The sequence below is a fragment of the Colobus angolensis genome, unplaced genomic scaffold (genome assembly GCF_000951035.1).
Source record: "Colobus angolensis palliatus isolate OR3802 unplaced genomic scaffold, Cang.pa_1.0 Scaffold4, whole genome shotgun sequence".
In the NCBI taxonomy this organism is placed as follows: domain Eukaryota; kingdom Metazoa; phylum Chordata; class Mammalia; order Primates; family Cercopithecidae; genus Colobus; species Colobus angolensis.
This window is the reverse complement of record NW_012117376.1, coordinates 6561503-6583340: the sequence shown is the minus strand read 5'-3', so window position 1 is coordinate 6583340 and position 21838 is coordinate 6561503. Positions and strand designations below refer to the sequence as shown.

Here is a 21838-nt window from a genome sequence, read left to right as displayed (position 1 = left end):
TCCCCCAGAGTTGGAACTGCCTGTGCCTTAAAGGTCAACACCTCCTATCATCCCAGGATACCCCCGTGGGGTGAGGAGTAGGGGTCTTAGTTATGCCCAGACTACCGTTTACATACCTCTCCATTAATCCACCTGGCAATGATTTATTGAGGCTCTCTCTGAGAGGCCATGCAGCCAGATGGTGGAAAGTGCAGACTTGGAAGCCACTGTGCTTGGGTTCACTTCCCAGCCTGACATCTTACCACCCGTGGGACCGTGAGCAAGTATTTTAACCTTTTTGCACTTCGGTTTCCTCATTTGTAAGATAGGGAGCTCAACAGCACCTTCCTTATATAAAATTAATTGTTGCAAGAATTAAGCCAGTTGAGGTAGGCAAAGTGCTTAGGACAGAGCCTGATGTACAGTGAGTACAACACAAATGAATCTAAGTCTCGTCCAGTGGGTGATGTGCACAATTAATGGCATACTAAGTGTTATGATGGGACAGGGACAGGTAGGGAACCAAACCCAGCTGGGGGAGAGGTCAGAGATCACTTCCTGGAGGAAGTGACAACTCTGCAGAACCCTGGGAGATTAGTAAGACTTAGCTAAACAAAAAAGAGCAAACAGCATGTGCAAAGGCCCTGAGGCCAGAAATAACCCAGGAGCTGAGGGAGCCTGGAGTAAAAGAGTGGGGTGGCAGTGATGGGGAAGTGGAAGTGGGGAGGCCTGGACTCTAAATGGCTCCCCTAGTCCTTGCAACACCCCCTTCCTGCCAATGTTGCTGTATCTTCTTTCCAGAACCCTCTCTACCAGCCCTGATGATCTCAGAACCCTCTGAAAAAAGGTATCCCCTCCCCGTCCCTCTTCTGAGAGGAAATAGCTCAGTGTAGAGGGTAATGGTAGACTTTGGAACCAGCCTGATCTGGGTGTGAAACCAGGTGCCATCGTGTCTTATTCTGTGTGACCTTGAGTCACATGAACTCTCTGAGCCTTAGTTTCTTCAACTGAGAAAGGAGTGAGGCCAAAAATATTTAGTGGTTGAGGGGGTTACCAATATAAATGCCGCACGCCTGGCACAATGCCCAGAACATAGTAGGTACTCACAAAATGGCAGATGTTCTCATTCCATTGGGCCACAGGGCCATGAGGGCATGGGCCTGGTCTGGTTCACAGGTATATCCAGCACAGGGCCTGGCACTTGTAGGGACATATGTGCATGTTCATTAATTAGTTATTTGGGGAGTTACTCATTCATGTATTAATTCCTTCATGCAACAAAAATTCATCATGGGCTTTCTGTGCTTGGCACACTGGGGCCAGCCCTCAGAGGCTTATACTTTTGTGAGAGTGAATCTTAAAGACTGAAGAGCTCTCCCTTGCCCATTCTTTACCTGTGACAAGCGAGATGACCTAGATGAAAAGATTTATCTCTATTGCCCTGTCCATTGGCCCAGCCTAGCATTTCCCATGATCCCACACTGCTAGTTTACTTAGCATTTCCCATGATCCTGTGTTGCTGGCTTACTTAGCATTTATCATATTCCCTTGCTGCTGGCTTGCTTGGCATTTCCCATGATCCCCTGCTGCTGGCTTACTTGGCATTTCCCATGATCCCATGTTGCTGGCTTACTTGGTATTTCCCATGATCTCACACTGCTGGCTTACTTGGCATTTCCCATGATCCCCTGCTGCTGGTTTACTTGGCATTCCCTATGATCCCATGTTGCTGGTTTACTTGGCGTTTCCCATGATCCCATGTTGCTGGCTTACTTGGCATTTTCCCATGAACCCATGTTCCTGGCTTACTTGGCATTTCCTGTGATCCCCTGCTGTTGGCTTACTTGGTACTTCCCATGATCTCCTGCTGCTGACTTACTTGGTGTTTCCCATGATCCTGTACTGCTGCTGGATTACTTGGTATTTCCCATGATCCCACAGTGCTGGCTTACTTGGCATTTCCCATGATCCCACAGTGCTGGCTTACTTGGCATTTCTCATGATCCCCTGCCGCTTGGCATTTCCTATGATTCCCTGTTGCTGGCTTACTTGGCATTTCCCATGATCTCCTGCTGTTGGCTTACTTGGTACTTCCCATGATCCCCTACTGCTGACTTACTTGGTGTTTCCCATGATCCTGTCCTGCTGCTGCCTTACTTGGCATTTCCCATGATCCTCTGCTGCTGATGTACTTGGCATTTCCCATGATCCCATGCTGCTGGCTTAGTTGGTACTTTCCATGATCTCTTGCTGCTGGCTTACTTGGCATTTCCCATGATCCCCTGCTGCTGGTTTACTTGGCATTTCCCATGATCCCATGCTGCTGGCTTACTTGATACTTCCCATGATCTGCTGCTGACTTACTTGGTGTTTCCCATGATCCTGTACTGTTGCTGGCTTACTTAACATTTCCCATGATCTCACACTACTGGCTTACTTGGTATTTCCCATGATCTCCTGCAGCTGGCCTACTTGGTGTATCCCATGATCCCATGCTCCTGGCTTATTTAGCATCTTCTATGATCAGTTCCCTGCTGCTGGTTCACTTGGCATTTCCCATGATGCCCTGCTGCTGGTTCACTTGGCGTTTCCCATAATCCCATGCAGCTGGCGTACAGCAGAGGCAGTAACTGTGATGTGTGCGTGTTTATGAGTGTTGGGGGTGGGAAGGACGGGTCAGGTAAACATTTGGAGAAAAAAGCAAGCGAAGGTGAGGGGAGGGAGCCAACTAGGGGAAATGAGCTGAGAACCGGTGTAGAACTAACGTTTCATTTTCCGCAATGAGATGCAAAGACCCAATTTAATTAAATTACTAATGTCAAATTTTTAATGAACTTGCTTCTGCTTTGGGCTTTCTTCCTTCGAAATTAATGACTGGAACGTCACTATAAATAAAAGTCGATTCTTCTTAAAAAGTCACTCTCAAACGCTCACTGCTCTTTACTTAATGAGCTGTTCATAATCAGACCACTCTGACCTGACGCTTCCACTGGGACCTGGGTGTAATGAATGGGGCTCATTTCCAACCCCACCTGCTTTTTTATGCCAAGCTCCACTCCTGAGAGGTCCCACAGTGAATGGAGAAAGGGCAGACTTTAGGCTCAGAGAGACCTGGGTTCAAATCCCAGATCTGGCTGTGCAATCTTGAGCCATAAACTTTCACTGGCCTTCAATTCTTCTGAAAATGGGGATACTTTTTCATCACGTAAGGGTGTTTTTGTTTGCTAGGACTGCTGTAACAAAGCACCACAAACTAGGTGGCTGAAAACAACAGAAACTTATTTTCTCAGTTATGAAGGCTAGAAGTTTAAAATCAAGGTCAGCAGAGCCATGATCTCTTTGAAACCTGTAGAGGAATCCTTCCTTTCCTCTTCCTAGTTTCTGGTGGTTTGCTGGCAACTTTTGCTGTTCCTTGGCTTGCAGATGCGTCATTCCAATCCTCTGTCTTCACATGGTGTTCTCTTGCTTTGTTTCCGTGTCTGAATGTCCCCTTTTTATAAGGACACCACTCATACTGGATAGGGTACATCCTAATGACCTCATCTTAACTTAATCATCTGCAAAGACCCTGTTCCAAATGAGGTCATATTCACAGGTACTGGGGGTTAAGTCTTCAACATAGCTTTTAGGGAGACACAATTCAGCTCATCGCAGGGCTGCTGTGCAGATTAAAATTCACCTTATAATACCTATCCCTGAGTGCCAAGTATGTTTCAGGTCCTGGAAATAAACTTTTAGTTTATTTTACTTTTAGTCCAGGACCTGAAACATACTAGGCACTTTATCTTGTGGGGATATGTAGTATCCTCATTTTACAGGTGGAAAAAAAAAAAAAAAAAAAACCAGGCACAGAGAGCTTCATTCACTTGCTTGCCCAAGGCCACACAACTAGAAAATCGCAGAGCTGGGTTGAGGACCTTGGTCTTTCTGCCTCCATTGTTCAGCACTCTGGAATACGAGACTGCTTCTGACAGAGGCAAAGCATCCAAGCACATAGTGGGTGCTTAATAAACAAGAGCCCCCTTACTCCCTTCATCATTCGAGGCACTGCAATAAGATGAAGAGAGATTACCTGACTGTCCAGATTTAATAGCCTGATTTTTTTCCCAGTCTGATTTGCCAATCCTATACTTTTTAATAACGTCAAGGGCAACATTTAAAGTGTGGTCTTTTGTTATGTGTCTAATGCGCAACTTGCTGGACAGACATAGGAGACTGGAGATAAGCTACAAAGCCAATCCTTTCTAAGGTACCGTGTTCTTTGATTCTTTTTTAGAATGTCCGTGTATTTTTTAGCACAGACACTATAACCGTTCATGCTCTCCCATCTATAAAGCTTCCCTTTGATTGCTTACAAAATGAAGAGGGAGATATTTACATCCAGCGCAGCCCAGAACAATATTATTAAAGCGGTGCCTGACATTGAACAATTCCATTGTAGATTAGCTGTGGGGAATTTTTGTCCCTTCTACAAAGCCTGACTCTTGCCAATCAACATAATATTCTCAGTGACTGTATGACAATGAATCTCCTCTGTGGTTGAAGTGCAGCAAAAGCTACACCATGCCTTCTTTTATTTTTAATTTGAGACTTTGGTTACCATATTATAATGAAGAGTCATTTACGCTCTCTGGACAAGCACCCTCCATATGTTTTGATTTCTTATCTTCCATCAGGTAACTTGTTTCATCTCCATGGCCATATCATTGATACCAAGTGGTAGGCTAGTTGGGAAGAAGAATTCAGGGAGAAGGATTTAGTCTTCCCACAATCCTCAGCATGGAAAGAAGAGAAGGTGATGCCTGTGTACGTGTGTCCATATGTGTGTGATCTCGGGGCAGTGGGCAGGATCAGGGAGGGAGGAATAGGAACTACTCTTTTTTGAGTCCCGGATCTGTGCTAGGCACTTCTACATCATATATTAGCTTATTTAATCTTTATAATTCCCTTATTTTTAGCGGTTTGGCCTTTTAAACATAATTCATTGCATACTTACTCTGTGCTTTCCTTAATGTCAAGTGCTTTTCATGTATTTCCATCCCCAAAGAGTTTTCTATACTTACTGTCTCCATTTCCTCTCCACTCAACTGATACATATTTATATTTTATTATACATGAGATATATAATTATACATTTTATTTATGTCATATATAAAGTTAATATACATCATATACTACATATGATATATATTTTTGCTTGATACATCCATTTGTTTATTATTTGTCTCACCTTGCGACAGTGTAAGCTCCATAAGCACACGCATTTTTTGGTCTTTTTTGTTCAATTCTGTTTCTCAGTTCCCAGAACAGTGCCTGATGTATAATAACACCTTCATAAAAGTTTACTGAGAGACTTAGTGATCTTATTCACTCCTCCCAACAACGTATCGAGAGAGGTGCTATTATCATCCCTTGTTGAGATAAGCATGGTTGCCAGAGATGTTGGAGCATTTATCCAAGGCTACACAGCTCACTCCAGGGACAGAGGCGGGTTTTCACATCACTGCCTGGGATTCCACATTTCTGCCTGCACTAGGCCATTCTTGCCCTGACCATTCCACAGGAAGTCTATGGTGACTAGTGTACCTTGAAACATTCTTACAAGGAATTCACATGCATTCTCCTCAGGGAGAGGATTTGGGGTGACAACCAGGCAAGCTGACCTCTAGGTTGGTCCTGTATATTTCCTGCTACCTGTCAATCAAACAGAGGCAAGGGTGCCAGGGCATCAGATAGAGGATGCTACCCACAACTAGTCAGCGGGTGCCGCCCTGCTGGGCTTTGCCCTAACCACTGTCAGGCGGAAGCCCTCCGCCATAAGCCTACTCTCTCTACTCACATTTGTGATTTTGCAGCCTTCAGCATCATGGTCATGTGGAAAGTTTTATAAAGATACTGATACTTAGACCCTATCCCTAAACCTACTGAATCATAATATGAGAAATAGAGCCTGGGCTGCTCCAGAAGAATGAAAAGCTGAGATTGAGAACAACTCCCAGTAATCTATTCATGTAAGTTATTCCACTGGCCCAGCTGGGTTTACCTCTGTGAGCTTTAACTGCTCAATCTCCAGGGCCTTTCTTCTTTTTAGGTTTTTACTTTTGAGAGTAGCAAACCTGGCCTCTCTCCTGGAGTTTCTTGTCCTCCATAAACCACACTAGCCCTACAAGTTTTCTTCTCATTTGAAGACCCTCATGTCTCTTCCCTGGACTTCTGTACCCAACTCTGATCTTCTCACTGCTGGCCTTGCCCTCTCCAATGCATTGTACCCAGCAATGCTGAAGCCAGCATTCTAGAATGACAGATTCACCATGGTACTGCCCTATTGACCCTGCCAGGAGCCCACATTATAAAAGTAAGTTCTGCCGGGCGCGGTGGCTCAAGCCTGTAATCCTAGCACTTTGGGAGGCCAAGACGGGCAGATCACGAGGTCAGGAGATTGAGACCATCCTGGCTAACACGGTGAAACTCCGTCTCTACTAAAAAATACAAAAAAAACTAGCCAGGCGAGGTGGCGGGCACCTGTAGTCTCAGCTACCTGGGAGGCTGAGGCATGAGAATGGCATAAACCTGGGAGGCGGAGCTTGCAGTGAGCCAAGATCTGGCCACTGCACTCCAGCCTGGGCAACAGAGTGAGACTCCGTTTCAAAAAAAAAAAGTAAGTTCCTTACCACCAAGGTATAGGCAAACACAGAACCTCTGGTCTTCTGGGTGACTCCAATGAGAATATGTAATGATTTGAAAGATTAATTTAAAAAAGGAAATAAAAAGAAAACCTTAAGAACCTCTCTGTTGCCATCAGTATAAATTAAAGCTTAGGCCTAGGCAGCCCCCATCCTTGTGATCTGACTGTCGTTGATGTTTTGTGCCTTCTCTCATCTAGTCCTCTCTACCGTTGCTACTCTAAACCACAGACTCCCCAAGCACTCCTTCTTTTTCTCTCAAATTCTTCATCTGGCAAACTCCATCAAAACCACACTTAAATGTCACCTCCTCCGTAAAGCCCTCCTTGATACCCTTGGTGTCTTGTATAACCCATAAGATCCCGCAAGAACACATTTTGATTGAATATAAATACTGTCACAGTGTCATTGGAGATTGGCTCTTAGAATCCTGAATCTCCTGGCCCACGAAATAGGCAGGCTCCCTCTGCTCATTTGGTTAATGTTGCAATCTCACAATCCCACATTTTACAAGATTGGGTTTTTTTGGACCCCACCTAAGGAGTTATGTGGGGGTTTCCTTGCGTTTCAATTCCTGCACTTTGTTGTATGTTGTAATTCATTCATTCATCCATTTATAACACCCTGGCTTCCAAACAGGAGCTGAGCCTGCTTGTAATTGTTTCTTTAGGTGTCTATTTTCATCTCTGGACTCCTTGAGGGGCAGGAACGCTACTGTATTCTTTATATATCTAGCATTTGATTTCACGTCTGGCAGGAAGAGAGTGCTCAGTTGAAGCCGGAATGTGTTGAGTGAATGAAATCTATATGTATACATAATAAAATATATATTATATATTAATCAGAATTACACACACACACACACGAAGCAATAAACTAGTGTAAGAATTGGTAAACATTTTCCATACAAGGCCAGACAGAAAATTTTTTTGACCTTGTAGACTATATGATCTCTGTCACAGGGACCTGATTTTTTCCATGCAGTGTGAAAGCAGCCACAGGCAATATGTGTTCCAACCAAACTTTAGTTATAAAAACAGCCAGCTGACCCACAGACCACGGTTTGCTGACCCTGAACTAGTGTTTATTCAGTTATGTACTTATGTGAGGCATATGATTCATATCTCAGGAACCACCCCTCTCCTGTGATAAAGGCGAGTGAGGAAAGGTCAGTTTTGATGGGAGTCAAGGATGGGAAGGGACTGTGGGGCAAGTGAGCTGCACCAGGGAGGGTGCTGGACAGAGGTGACTGGCAGGTACTGGAAGGGACAGGCAGGTGGCACTTGAATATTGAGACCCACATCAAATTTCCTTTTCCCTTCCATGTGGCCCTGGGGACAGGTAGGCATTGTGCTGGCTGCAGGGAAGGGCTTGTGTATTTATAGCTTCCACCCTTCCCCATCAAAATGGGATTCATTTTTAGTCTTTATAGCTAATCCTTAGGTTGGTAACGATGACCTTATTTTACCAAAGAGACAGCTGAATTTACAGACCTGAAGGGTCACACAGGTAATAGAAGTAGTGAAAGTAATAATAGTCATGGCTTGAGTGTTTACTATGAGCTGGGCACACTGCTCAGTAATCTTCTATTTCATCTTATCTGGACGGAGGCACAAATATCTCCTTTTTACAGGGAGGAAACTGAGGAACAGCTGGGCTAACTCTGACCCAGGGCTACACTGCAGGTTGGGATCAAAGCTGGGGTTGAAACCCAAGCTGCTTAATCTAAGGGCTGTGCTCTTTGCCATGTTGTAATTTGATCTCCCAGAATTGAAGACCTTTGTTTGTTTCACTGCTTGCCCAGTGTGAAGTCCATGCTCTTGGTACCTTCAGAGTTCCTCTCCTTGCCAGGCCTAGAGCATGCCCAACCCACACCCACTCAGAGCTCTCCTTGGCCCCTTTCCTCCAACCTGGACTAGCTGGGGCTGCAAATACATCCATCATTGCACCAGAGGGGCCACAGAGAGGCTGTCAGAACAGAACTCTCCTTGCTGCTTCCTAACCACAGAACCCATGGCTTCCTTTCTTCCACCTGGGATTCTTTTAAAGAAGCACCGCCAAGAAGCAAACATCATAGGCCCCAGAATAGAGCTGCCAAGTAAAATACAGGACTCCCAGTTCGAGAAACACAAACCCTTCTATAGTATAAGCATATCCCTTGGCATATTCGGAATATACTTATACTAAAAAGACTTTGTTATTTGAAATTCAAATTTAACTGGGTTTCTTGTATTTTCATTTGCCAATTTGGGCAATCCTGACCCAGAGGGAAGAGGTATCTCTTCGGCATCGAAGACTTCAACCTCTTAAAAAGTTGGGGCCATTTCTCTGGGGAAATGGGGTAGAGGAAAAGGGGAAGAGCTAGACCCTACCTTTAAGGAATTTAATATTGAACTAGAAGAGTGGATGTAGAGGGGGACATTTCAGGGCCTCCTAGGGTAGGATCTGAGAAGGTTTGGGATACAGCAAGATTGTAGGGGAGCAGTGAGCCACATTGCCTCCTTCTTTCTCCTGTCACTCTCTGCGGGAAGTGCACTTTTTCCAAACCAATAACATGTGCTGCCCTTGTTTCAGGAGACTATGGCAAGCCTTGGTTCCTTGGAGGAAGAGCATGAGGCCGGCACCAGGTCCTTTATCCTATGGTCTATGTGATCCTCTCCAGCACCTGCCTCTCTGACCCTGCTCAGCTCGACATGCCCCCATGGCACCCTAGCACAGGGATAATCAAACGTATCTAGACAGAAAAACACATGGAAAATCAGTGGTACCCTATGGTGAAACATGGCAAAATACTGTTAAAATTAGGCTTAGAATAGCTAAATATGCAATTTGGGGCTAAATTTGATTAATTGCATAATGGGGTTGAAAAATGTCTTCTGGTGTGTTCCATGATACACTGGCTGAGAAATAAATGTAACGAGAAAAACGTTCAGTGTGTCAGGTAATTTTACAAAATACTACAGAAACTCCCTCCTTGTGAAGAAACCAGTGCTTACAAGTTGATCTGAGTTTCTGCAGGAGAAACCGGCTTAACCTTGCTTAATCCAGAATTTCCAAAAATTTGACTATATAATCACTGCCCTGACTTTGGAACTTTTGTCTCAGTAATGCCTAGTAACATCTGAATTGTTCTGTGAAACACATTTTGGGAGGTATTGGGATAAGATAAACCTGAGTTGCTTTACTTTCTGTATTAGTCATCACGAAAATAAAACAACAATAGCCAGGGTAGTTGATATTTACATAGAACTTTCCAGGTTAATATGAAAATGTTTTTCTTGACAAACATGTCTCCCACTGGAACATGCAAAGAACTGTTTGTTCTGGGGGCAGGGTTGGCCTAAGGTCTTCTATGACCCATTGGCTAGTAACTTGTGGTGGTAAAATCAATTCTTACCAAAGAAGTAAACTAATCGCTTCCAGATGAATGTAGCATGTTAAGGAAGGACAAAGAGGCCAAAGAGAAAGAAACCCTTCTTTCTTTTCATCTGAGAACTTTTTTTTTTTTGAGACAGAGTCTTACTCTGTTGCTCAGGGTGGAGTGCAGTGGCATAATCTTGGCTCACTGCAACCTCCACCTCCCGGGTTCAAGCAAGTCTCCTGCCTCAGCCTCCCGAGTAACTGGGATTACAGGCGCACACCACCACGCCCAGCTAATTTTTTGTTTGTTTGTTTGTTTTGTATTTTTAGTAGAGATGGGGATTTACCACGTGAGCTAGGCTGGTCTCGAACTCCTGACCTCAAGTGATCCACCTGCCTCAGCCTCCCAAAGCGCTGGGATTATAGGTGTGAGCCACCGCACCCAGCTGCCTGACAACTTTTATAGCAGGATATGTTTTCTGTTTGTCTGGGGCAGAATGACCCTCAGGCTTTGGGAGGTTTATGGCCAGGGCTGCCATGTTTGGCCCACATCCCTGTCCAGCTGCAGACAGAATGTCATCTTCTATGGCCTCAGCCTTGAACCAATCCTGGCAAAGGAGCTCAAAGAGGAGGAGGCTCTGAACCCAGCTGGAGTGTCCTGCCTTGAGGCTGGGGGTTATAACTATCGGTGAGGCTGCCCACCTGGGAAGTCACTCTATCACTTGCCAGGGCTGTCCCAACAGACTGCATAACTAGCCCTGTTAGCTCCTTAACCTCCCCCAGGGTGGGAGTCCTGCTCTGGGTCAGGCTTTGGTGCCCCTGCCCAAGGCTGAGTCTTAGTCCCCTATATCCTGCTGACTGGTAGGGAAATATTGCCTTGAGGACCAGCATTACTTGGGATGCCCATAGCAATGTCCCACACATCAACTAATCCCCTAGACAACAAAACTCCAGAGCCCCTATTTCCTCTGCTTGGCTCCCTGTCCAGGGCCCTGAAGCCCCAGCACACCTCACAGCCATCTCTCTTCTTAAGGCAAAAGACAGCTGAACTCGTATTCTACTGGAAGAAGCACAGTGTTCCCAAGGCTCCAGACCTATGGCCTCTCTCCTTCCAAGAAAAGTGAGACAGGGGGCCCAAAGAGGAACTGAGGAAGTGGTGTCTGACCACCATCATCCATCTGATTCTTGTACCTTCTGCAAAGAATGGTGAACAGGGCGACTACAAGACAGGGATTCAATGTGTGGTGCACCTGAGTTCCCGTAGGGTGTCCTGTGAATCCTCATCCTCCTCACTTCCTCCTTCAGCATCAGCACCATTGCTTACGGATCACTTCTATGACAAACTTCACACTTAATCCTGTCTCATTTAATGCTCATAACAGCCCTGAGGTGGATACTGTGCCCATTGGACAGGAGAGGAAACTGAGGCTCAGAGAGGGTGAGTCACTTGCTCATATTCACACAGCATGGTACCAGGGGAGCTGGGATGTACACCCAGTCAGCCTGACTTTGGCACCTTCTTTCTTAGCTGATGTAGAAGCGGAGAAAGAGTTGGTGAGTCACAAGACTATCTTGCTGGCTACGGAGTCTGCTTTGAGGCTTTGTTTTCTACAGGTCCCTCTAACTGGTCCAAAGATGGTGCTTGGTGAACATTTTGCAGTTTGAGGATCAGGAACAGTGGGAAAGGAGAGCCCCTGCCTCATCCATTCACTTTCACTCATCTCTGAAGTCCAACTACTCTCCAAAGGCCTCATGGAGGCACCTGGGCAGGGGGAGGCCATCTGTTCAGGTCCTCTGACATCACAGAGGCAAGTGGTAGAATGGGCTCTGCCCTCTGCCCTCTGCCCTCTGCCCTGGACAAGCTCCTTACTTGGAAGACCCAAAAATGTCTTACACAGAAACACAAGCATACTAACACACTCTCACACTCAACATGCACAAATCCACCCATGCACATACTCCCCTTTACAAGAGATATGCACACACATACATTCTCATACACATAAACATGCACATATAAAAACAGACAAACTCAGGATGCATCTGAACACAGCTCTTACATTCACACACATGACAACAGATACAACACACTTACTCTCCCACATATTTGAATAAACCACTCATGTTCATGTACAACCTGTGTCCATCTCAAGATACCGATCCATTTCCGTGTAGCCTCTCTGGATTAACAAACTTTTACACAGATATCTCTTTATACAACCAGAACAGCCCTCAGAAGTCAGTGTTATACCACACACTCATGGGGCCTGCCTGACACTTGTGTTTAAGCTCCTGTTTTCCCAGACACAGTACAGAATGCAGGGATAGAGGCGTGGAGGTAGTTCTAACCCTAGAGACGTCTCAAGCATCTGCTGGCTCAGTCTGTGATCTTAGAGGTAGGGATCAAGGGCTGTCAGGATCAGGGAGACACAGGGCGTCATGGTCCAGAAAATGTCTCTGGCGTCCCATAGGCCTGGGTTTGAATTCCATCTGTGCCTCTCCTGGCTGTGGGTTACTGGTTATACAACAGGTATGGATTAGGAGAGTGGACTCTGGAGGTGGACTCTGGGTTCATAATCAAAGCCCAGCACCGTTACTTAAATAGCAAGCTACTTCACCTTCCTGCATCTCAGCTTCCTCATCAATAAAATGGGGGTAATAATCACACCCAGCTTAGAGAGCTGTTGAGAGGATTAAGTCCGATAAAGCAGGCAAAGTGCTTATCTCAGTGTCTGGCACACAGGAAGTGCTCAACAAGTTTAGAATGTGATTACATATAAGCCCCTGGAGTTCCCTGGGAGAAGATGCCAGGGCAGTGTGGGAGAGGCTGGAGCTGAAATGGAGAGAAGCCGGGCACAGTGGCTGGAGAGAGCAGATGGCCCCAGGAGCCAGAACATGGGATGCGCCCTGGCTTTACCAGGCAGGCAGCATCCCTTAGACCTACACTGCTCTTGCTGAGCCAGGGAGGGGTCTGCTGCTTTGAATTCTAAAGACCTCCCTTACAGCCTAATAAGCATCACTCATGAATAGTCCTACCCAGCTGCAAACTGAAACGCAAGAGGAGACCCTATGTATCACTGGATTCAGACCTGGTCCCCTCTCTGACCCTCTCCTCAGCTGCCCTGTGCTGGGCCCTGGCCCACCAGCCAGTAGCTCACAGCTTCAGGGATGAGGGGAAGGAATAATTCAGAGAAGTTTCCTGGAAGAGGCATTTGGTACAGTCTTGACAGAGAAGGAAGGATATTCCAGAGAGAGGAAGTGGTACGTGGCCAGGAGTACAGAAGCCCCCACTGCTTGCTTTCCAGGCTTTTATTCCCAGGGTTAGTGACTCTTCACTTCCTGTCTGCAGTCCAAGTCCCAGTACAGACCTTCCTCCTGACTCCAGACCCCAAGTGTTGCTACTTTCAGGTTTCTCTAAGTGAAAATCTCAGAGATACCTCCAACTGCACATGACCCAAAGCATTCTCCTGCCCTTACCCTAAACCCATCTCTCCCCTGGGTTCCTTGCATCTGGGACTGGCCCATCATCCAGCCAGCCATCCAAGCCGAGACCTCATCCGGTCTCACATCCAAGTCTCTTGAATTAGCTTTCTTCCATCTCTTATATCTGCCCCTACCCCATTGCTCAGGCTCCAGGACCAGCGCCTACCCTATCTCAGTTTCTTCTCTTGGACTTGGAGATAGCCTCCTCATTGTTCTGTCTTCAGACTTGCCCCAATCCAACCCATTCTCTAAACAACTAGTAGGATCATGGCTATTCCCTCCTAAAAGCTCTTCAATTGGTGTCAAGTTCTAGAATGTCACTCAAGGTCCTCCATGAGCTAGCTCCACCCATGTCTCCAACTGTACGTACCCCTGTCTCCTCCTCACACCCAATGTTCCAGCAACAATGGCTTTCCTTATATCTCCTCCAGCAGAGAGACAGAGAGAGAGAGAGAGAAAGAGAGACAGACACAGAGAGAGAGACAGAGAGAGAGAGAGAGAGAGAGAGATAGGAGAGTGTCTATAGTCATGCTGGTGTGTTGGTGTTACACGAGCATGTGTGTGTCTATATATGCATGTAAGCTGCATATGTATGAAATGTGTGGGTATGTGGGTATGTGCAGGGACACGGCATGTGGCATGTGGGTATTTAGGTAGGAGAGCCTGTTGAGGATGGGCATTGAGGGAAACATGGTTGAGAAGCCAGTGGTTGGCATAGTTGGGCAAGATGACATTTACAGCAAAGGCTAGGCTACTGACAGGCCCAGGAAATCAAGGCTTGGGAGTCAGGTGTTACCAGGCCCTGAATATCCCCAGGTGAAATCAAGAGAGCTGCACTCCCCACTCTCCAGACCTGGCCTGCAACTGTCCTGGGGCACAGGTCATATGCACAGAAGAAGCCTTATGCCATATCCCTGGGTATCTTGTCTCCCTCCTTCCTATTCAGCTGAGGATTGGGATGAAAGGCCTCCAAACAGCCTGCATCTGTCTTTGTGTCTCTGAAGAGCCGCTGTTGACCTGATCATCCCACCATGGTGATTGTTCACCAAAGACAGAAAGCTGTTAATTCCTGCTCCTAACTGATTACTGCATTGAGTCAGGCCTCATCCAGAACCTTGGGTGTTTTTCTAGACACCTGAGAACCCCAATTTATCTTTCCCCTTGGTCCTCTGTCAGACAGTCTGACCCACAGTCATTCCTGACTGACATCGGCCAAGTCTCTAACCTTCCACCCTCTTTGCCCAGGCCAGTCTGTTAGCACACATCTCCAGGGCAGGAGGGAGGCTTCAGAAGCCAGCCTAGTTCTCTCTTTCCTCCCTCGAGCAAAAGGACAAGAATTTGTCTAAATGTTAGGGACACTGCATTCCACTCTGTCATCTGTTCAAGAGGCACATGGCTTACTGGAGCTGCTCATTCATTCACTCATTCAACCGGTGTCTTCACACACTGGTGGTATGCTGGGAACTGATGATGAGTGTCCTCCCTGCCCTCATCATGCTTACACTCTACAAAAGGTGCTCTTGTGTTTAGAAAACTATCAGAGCCCATCCCAGGCTGCAATCCCTAAGAAGAGGTGAGGCCAAATGACCTTCAAGGATCTGCTCTGTGCCAAGCAATTATACCAGCCATTTACATCATTGATTGCCAAGAAAAATCATTCTCTTCCCTGCCTTTCTCCCATCTACCCACCCATCCTCCACTTCAGGTTCCCTGCCAGGCTCACCTCCCTCTCCAGTTCTCCTGTTCCGACACTCATCTGCCTATAAAACAAACCCAGGCACCATCCTTAAGCTTCTTGTGACTCTTTGATGCCAGCAGAAGAAACTGTCTACTTCTTAGCAAGACATTTAAGGTCCTGCATGATCTGGACTCAGCCATCTGTCCAGGATTTCCTCCCTCTACTTCCATCCTTACCACACCCTCAACCACACACATTCCTGCTCCTTTGGAATTATCACGTTTCCTTCCGTGACCTCTCCCCTTTGTGCCCTTCCATGCTTCTTGGCCTCTTTAGTTGCTGGCCCCACCTCTGAGTACTCTTCTGCTTTTCCTCATCTGACACATCCTTCTCCACCTTTCGAGACTCAGATCAAATGTCACCTCTGGGAAGACATCCCCTTCTCCTCCGTGGAGCCCAGTGGTCCAGCGTGCTTTGTACACACCTCCGATGACACTCAGTATGGTGGGGAGAGCACAGGAGCCAAGGCAGAGAGAACGAGAAGAGCAGTTAAGGGCTGAGTCCTAGGAAACTCTGACCAAGAGGCTATGATGCCCACAAGTATCTTGAGAATGACAACTTGGCTGGCAATGTATGAAATGCCACCAAGAGAGCTGAAGCCAGAAGATGACTGAACAGAGCTGTTGAATTTGATGGTCCAGTTATAGAACCAGTGGTATTAAACAGAGGAAAAGTAATAGAGCAAAGAGGTAGAGGTCTGAATAAGGATAACACTAGTGATGGTGGATAATCTTTAAGTACATGAAGTTCTTCTCTGCCCCAGGGCCTTTACACAATATTCCCTGGCCCAGAAGTGCTCTGTCTTCCACTCTGCATTGCACACTCATGATCATCTTTCAGCACTCAGCTCAAATGTCACCCCCTCAGAGAAGCCTACCCTGACATTTAATCCAACCTCAGCTATTCTGCCTCACCACCCTTTATTATACCTTCAGAGCATTTACAGTCATGAGTAATCATTTTACGTGGTTCTTGTTTTTGTTGTTTACACACACACATACACACACACACACACACACAGGCACACACACAGTAACATGTAAGCTCCATGCAAACAGAGACTTTGACTTTTTTCACTTTTGTATCCCAGCATATAGCACAGTGGCCAGCACACAGTAGACACTCAAAAACTATTTGTTGAATCAATGACTCTATGACTGTACGGATGCATAAATGAGTGGTTGGATGACAACCTCAATGTACTTAGCTTTCTTGAGATTGTTGGCCATATGTTTACTGAACTCACGTCAGGGGGCTTCTGTTCCTTAAACATTCCCTAAGGCATTGGGCACCAGCAAATGTTTGTTAGATGGCCGCATGTGGCAAAAAAGTCTAGCTCCACCAAAATTCCATCTTCCCTTCTTGGGGCACACAGCTAGACAACCTTTCCTAGACCTCCCTGCAGTTAGGTGGACCATGGGCAAAAGTGATATAGGCCATGGCCAGGCTTAGCCCATGAAAACCTCCATGCAGCCTCCTGCATGTTCTTCCTACATTGGCTGGATGTTGTTGATCAGACCCAAGGGGATGTGGGTCTCCAAGGAGGAAGGAGGCTTTATTCCTGAATTTCCGGGTGGAGTAGAGTTCCCCACCCCATTAAACACCTGCCCAGGACAGATACATGAGCAGTAAATGAATTTAAATTTGCAGGGTCGTAGAAATGTGGTGTCTTGTGGTCACCATGGCCTACCCATTCTCTGCTACACAGCCAGGACCAGCTTCTCTCACATGCCCCGGAATCCTCACAGTCTGTCTGTCCTGCAACCTCAAGTTGTGCCAACTCGCCACATTTCCATGATGTCTACAGTCCAGCTGACCTAGGAATCTGCCCTCTCTAAGCTTTCAGTAGAACCCAATCTCTGTTGCTCATAGTCCTTTTAGAGTCTGTAGCTTTTTCTGAGATCCATGGGCTAGAATCAAAAGGGTCTTTACTACTTTGGAGTCAGGGATCTTTTGAGAAAAGATAAAACACACATATCCTCCTCCCAGGAAGTCAGGAGCCACAAGCCCCCGAGGTCAGGCATGGGTTCCTAGTGCTTTTGCCCAGCATGGCTCACCTGACAGCCCCATTCCAAGCTTAAAATGGCCCCGCCAGAAAAGGGCCTTGCCTGTTCAAGCTGACCCTGCTCCCTGAGAGATATGGATTGACTTTATTGACTAAGGAGCCAGCCATGACCATGTCAAAAATTTATCAGACTAGCCTTCATTTGCAGGGCAGTTCCCATGGATAAGGGTACAAGCCCAGTGCTCAGAATCCCAGTACCACTGCCCAGTGATGCTGGTTCCCTGCCACGCTCACTCCCTTCTCCAATCCCCCACGCTACCATGCGACCTCGAGCAAGTCCTTTCCCTCCCCAAGATTCAGTTTCCTCATCTATAAAGAGGATAATAATATAACTACCTCTTAGGGTTGTTGTGTGGATCCAGGCAGATAATCCATGCAAGGCACCTGGCACAGCACAATTCCTGGCACAGACCCAGGGCTAGTATTATCTCCTTCAATCCCCTCCCCTGAGAGTCGAAGTAGGTAGAGTACTATCATGATCTTGTTTTTACAAATGAGGAAACAAGACCAGAGAAATGAACTAATTTGCCCTAGGTCATAAACCTTGTAAGTAACAAGCCTGGACTCAAACCCCTAAACTTGATTGCCTTCCACAGCTGATTGGTACTGGGTTGCTATGGAAACCGGCAGGGCCCAGGGTAAGATCTAGTGGAGGCCAAGTGAGGGGTGTGCAGGTGGCAGTTCTGTTGGTGGCGGGGGAGGGAACGCTGACTTAACTCTGGTCATCCAAATACCCACAATTATACAACTGAAGGTAGCCAGGGTTAAGTCAGTATTAACTTGCCCAAGCCTGCAGTAAAGGAGAAGGAGGTATGTTCATAGCAGCACTATTCACAACAGCCAAGTAGGAGAAGCAACTCCAGTGTCCATGATGGGTGAATGGCTAAACAAAACATAGTACATCCGACCAATGGAATGTTATTCACCCTGACAAAAGAAGGGAATTCTGACACATACTACAATATGGATGAACCATGAGAACATCATGGTAGGTGAAATGAGCCAGTCACAAAAACAACAAATACTGTATGATTCCACTTAAATGAGATACCTAGAGTAGTCAAACTCATTGAGAAAGAAAGCAGAATAGAGGTTACCAGGGGCTGGGGGAGAGGGAAAAGAGAAGTTACTATAGACTCTAGGGTCAGAGCTTCAGCCTGGGAAAATGAAAAGGTTCTGGAGATGGATGGCAGGGATGGTTATACAACAGTGTGAATGTACTTCAGATACTTAATGCCAATGAACTAACTCCACACTTAAAAATGGTTAAGATAATGAGTGGTGTTATGCGTATTTCACCACGGTTGAAAATAATGATTCTTTTAAAAGGAGGAGGAGGTCAAGGTGTTTATTCATCACCCGTGCACCCTGTCTCACCATCCCAAGGAAGAAGAGAGGACGATCCCAACTAGAACGGGCTGCTGGGCCACACTGCCCGGATCCCCATCTGCCTTTCTCCTGCCTCATTTCCAGTTCCAGAATTATTTATCATCAAGGAGATGCCGGAGATGGAATGTGAATTAGGAGCTCAGCTTGATTTTGTTTTATCTTATTTTCCCCCACGAAGCGCCGCCTGAGTGGGGCGGGGTGGGAGTGTGCAGAGCTTTGTTGTGACTTGTCGCCAAGCAAATGCGGTGTCAGCTTCTGCGCAGGAGGCTGAGTGTGGAGCATCCTGGGGCCTGTGCAGAGGATGCTCATTCTAGGAAATAATTACCCGGGTGTCCCTTCAAGTTGGCCCAAAAAATAGAACACTCAGGAGTGAGTGCTGTTATACCTTCTTAATTAGTTTCCTCATTTAACCGGGTCATCTCTAGAAAGGCATTCAGGCTCTGGAGACAGACCACGTTTTGATTTTCCACTCCTGCTTACTCATGGGTAATCTTAATGAAAGTCACTCAGCCTCAGTTTTCTCATCTGAAGAATGAAATGTAGAATAATGAAAGTACCTACATTGTACGGTTGTGGTGAGGATTGATAAAATGTCATGTGGGAAGGGCTTGGCACCAATATGCCCGTGTGTGGAAGCTGACTTTGTGTCACCCTGATCATCACCACCACCATCATCATCATATCATCATTTCTATCGGGCTACTTTGCTGACACTATTAGACAAAATAAAGTGGTAGTGTTCATTCTACTTTCGATTGTTCATCTCTCCAGTCAAATATCGCACTTGCAGGTGCCAAACCAGCCACACCTGGGGATTGGTGTCCTCCTATGGTGGCCACACCAGTATATGATGTGGGCTGATCTCTACCTCGACACTGGTACCATGAGGGAGCGCTCATCGAGGCTGGGGCCCGTGTTCCTGGAAGCAGAGTGATGCGGCAATTAACACACGAGATCTGGGTTCAAACGTGGCTTGGCCTTTTAACAACTATGAGATCCTGGCTCCGTTCTTTTTAATTATAGTAAAATATACATAACATAAAATTTAGCATCTTAACCATTTTTAAGTGTAGTTTGGTGACATTAAAAATATTCACATTGTTGTACAACCATCACCACTATCCATCCACAAAACTGTTTTCATTTTGCAAAACTGAAACTGTACCCACTCTGCAATAACTCTCCACTTCCCCCTCCTCCCAGGCCCTGGCAACCACCATTCTACTTTCTGTCTCTATGAATTTGACTAGTCCAAGCACTGCATGTAAGCGGAGTCACATCGTTTTATCCTTTTGTGACTGGCTTCCTTCACTTCGCATGTCCTTGAGAGTCATCCATGCTGTAGCAGGTGACAGGCCATTGTGGGTCTGCTTTTTAAGTTATGCAGTGCAGAAAACATGACATTGTAGAGTTGCTCTGAAGATGGAATCTCTATCTACCCTTTTGCTCAGACCAAAATGTTAGGAATATTCCAGAATCCTCTCTTTTCTCCACCCCCACATCCACACCATCAGTCAGCCCTGCCGACCATACCTTAATCCAAGCACTCCTCTTTGGCTCCTGTGTTACCTCCATGGCCCAAGCCCCAGTATCCTTCACCCGGTGTCTGCAAAGGTCTAACTAAGCTCCCTGATTCCACTCTTGCCTCCATAGCAGCCAGAGGGATCTGTTAAAACACAAATTACAGCATGTCTCTCCCCTGCTTAACACTCCCCAAAATCTTCTCATCTCCCTTCAAATAAAACCCACCCTCCTGTCCTAGACCTGCAGTCTCCATGGCCAACCTCTGCTGGTGCCCTTGATTCCTTCCTCACCATGCTCCAGCCACTATGGCCCCTCTTTCTGGTCCTTAGGCTTACCAAGTTCCTACCTCAGGGCTCTTGCATTCACCTATCACCTCCTCCGAGAGGCCTCCCCTCACCACACAAATCAAAGAGGCAGAAGCCCACTGGTCCTGTCTCCAAGGCTATCCTATTTTAAGTCTCTGTATGGCACTTATCACAACTGGCTGTCTTTCCCCCTTTTGTTTACTGTCTGTCTTCCCTATCAGAAGGTATACTCCATGCAAGCAGGGAGCCTGTCTAACCCATTCATTAGGATAGACCCAGAACCTGGCAGAGAGCCATTGCTCAATAAATACTTGTTGAATGAACTGACAAATGAGCAATGAAACAATATATACAAAGCACTTTGCATGGGGCTTGGCAAGATGTTGTACTAGATGGCAGTATTATTATTATCATCATTGTCATCATAATGATTACCCTGAGCCTCCTGCCTCATTGGTCTGCAAGGCTAGACTTTGCTTGAAGATTTGGGACAAGATCAATAAGTGTCCAGGACTTTCTGTGTCATCATGGGAGCTGGAATTCATCCAAGGGGCTGTGAGTGAACAAGTTTCATGCCTTATAGGTTTGTGTGTCCAGGCTTAATGTTCATGAGTCCTATACAGTCCTATCCCACTCCCAGCTGGGCAAAGACATTAAGATTGCTGACATGAGAAGATCCAAGAAGGGCAGGCAGGGCTGGAGCTGGAAGGATAGGCCAGTGGGAGGAGACAGAGGGGGCAGCTGAGAGTCTCTCTGGACCCACAGTGACTGAAGACTGACAGTACCATGACCATCGGGACCTGAAAGGTTCCCAGATCTGGGTTCCCTGCAGTAGAGACACCGACCAGAACACCGATCCTGTCAATAAGCAATTCTTTTATCAATAGACCTTAGAGATCTCCTGCCATGTGCCTGCACTAGACCCATTAACTCAGTCACTGTGTGTGTGTGTGTGCGCGCGCACACGTCAGTGCTGCTGCTAGGTGACTGCAGATGCCACCCTGAAAAAATAATCAAACAGCTCTTTAAGTGATGCTTCATGCAGGGTTTCCATGGCAACGCTTTATGAAATAGCAAGGCGAACTTTGGTAGGCTCCCCCTACCCCCACGCCTCTTTCCCTGACTGCCACAGGGATCCTCGTTCCATGAGGCTGTCTTTTTCCAAAGCACTGGGTCCTCTTGGCTGTGGGACCTTGACTTGATTACTTATCCCCTCTCTGCCTCAGTTTCCTCACTTGTAAATGAGGACAATGATAGTATCTATCACATAGGATTGTTCTGAGAATGAAATGAGTTGGTAAGTGTGAAGCAC

General features: G+C 46.4%; 1 protein-coding gene across 1 annotated transcript in view; it reads right to left on the bottom strand.

Moving 5' to 3' along the window:
- Nucleotides 1–21838, bottom strand: part of CSMD2 (CUB and Sushi multiple domains 2) — a 621011-nt gene that overhangs the window by 427006 nt on the left and 172167 nt on the right. The window lies entirely within an intron of this gene.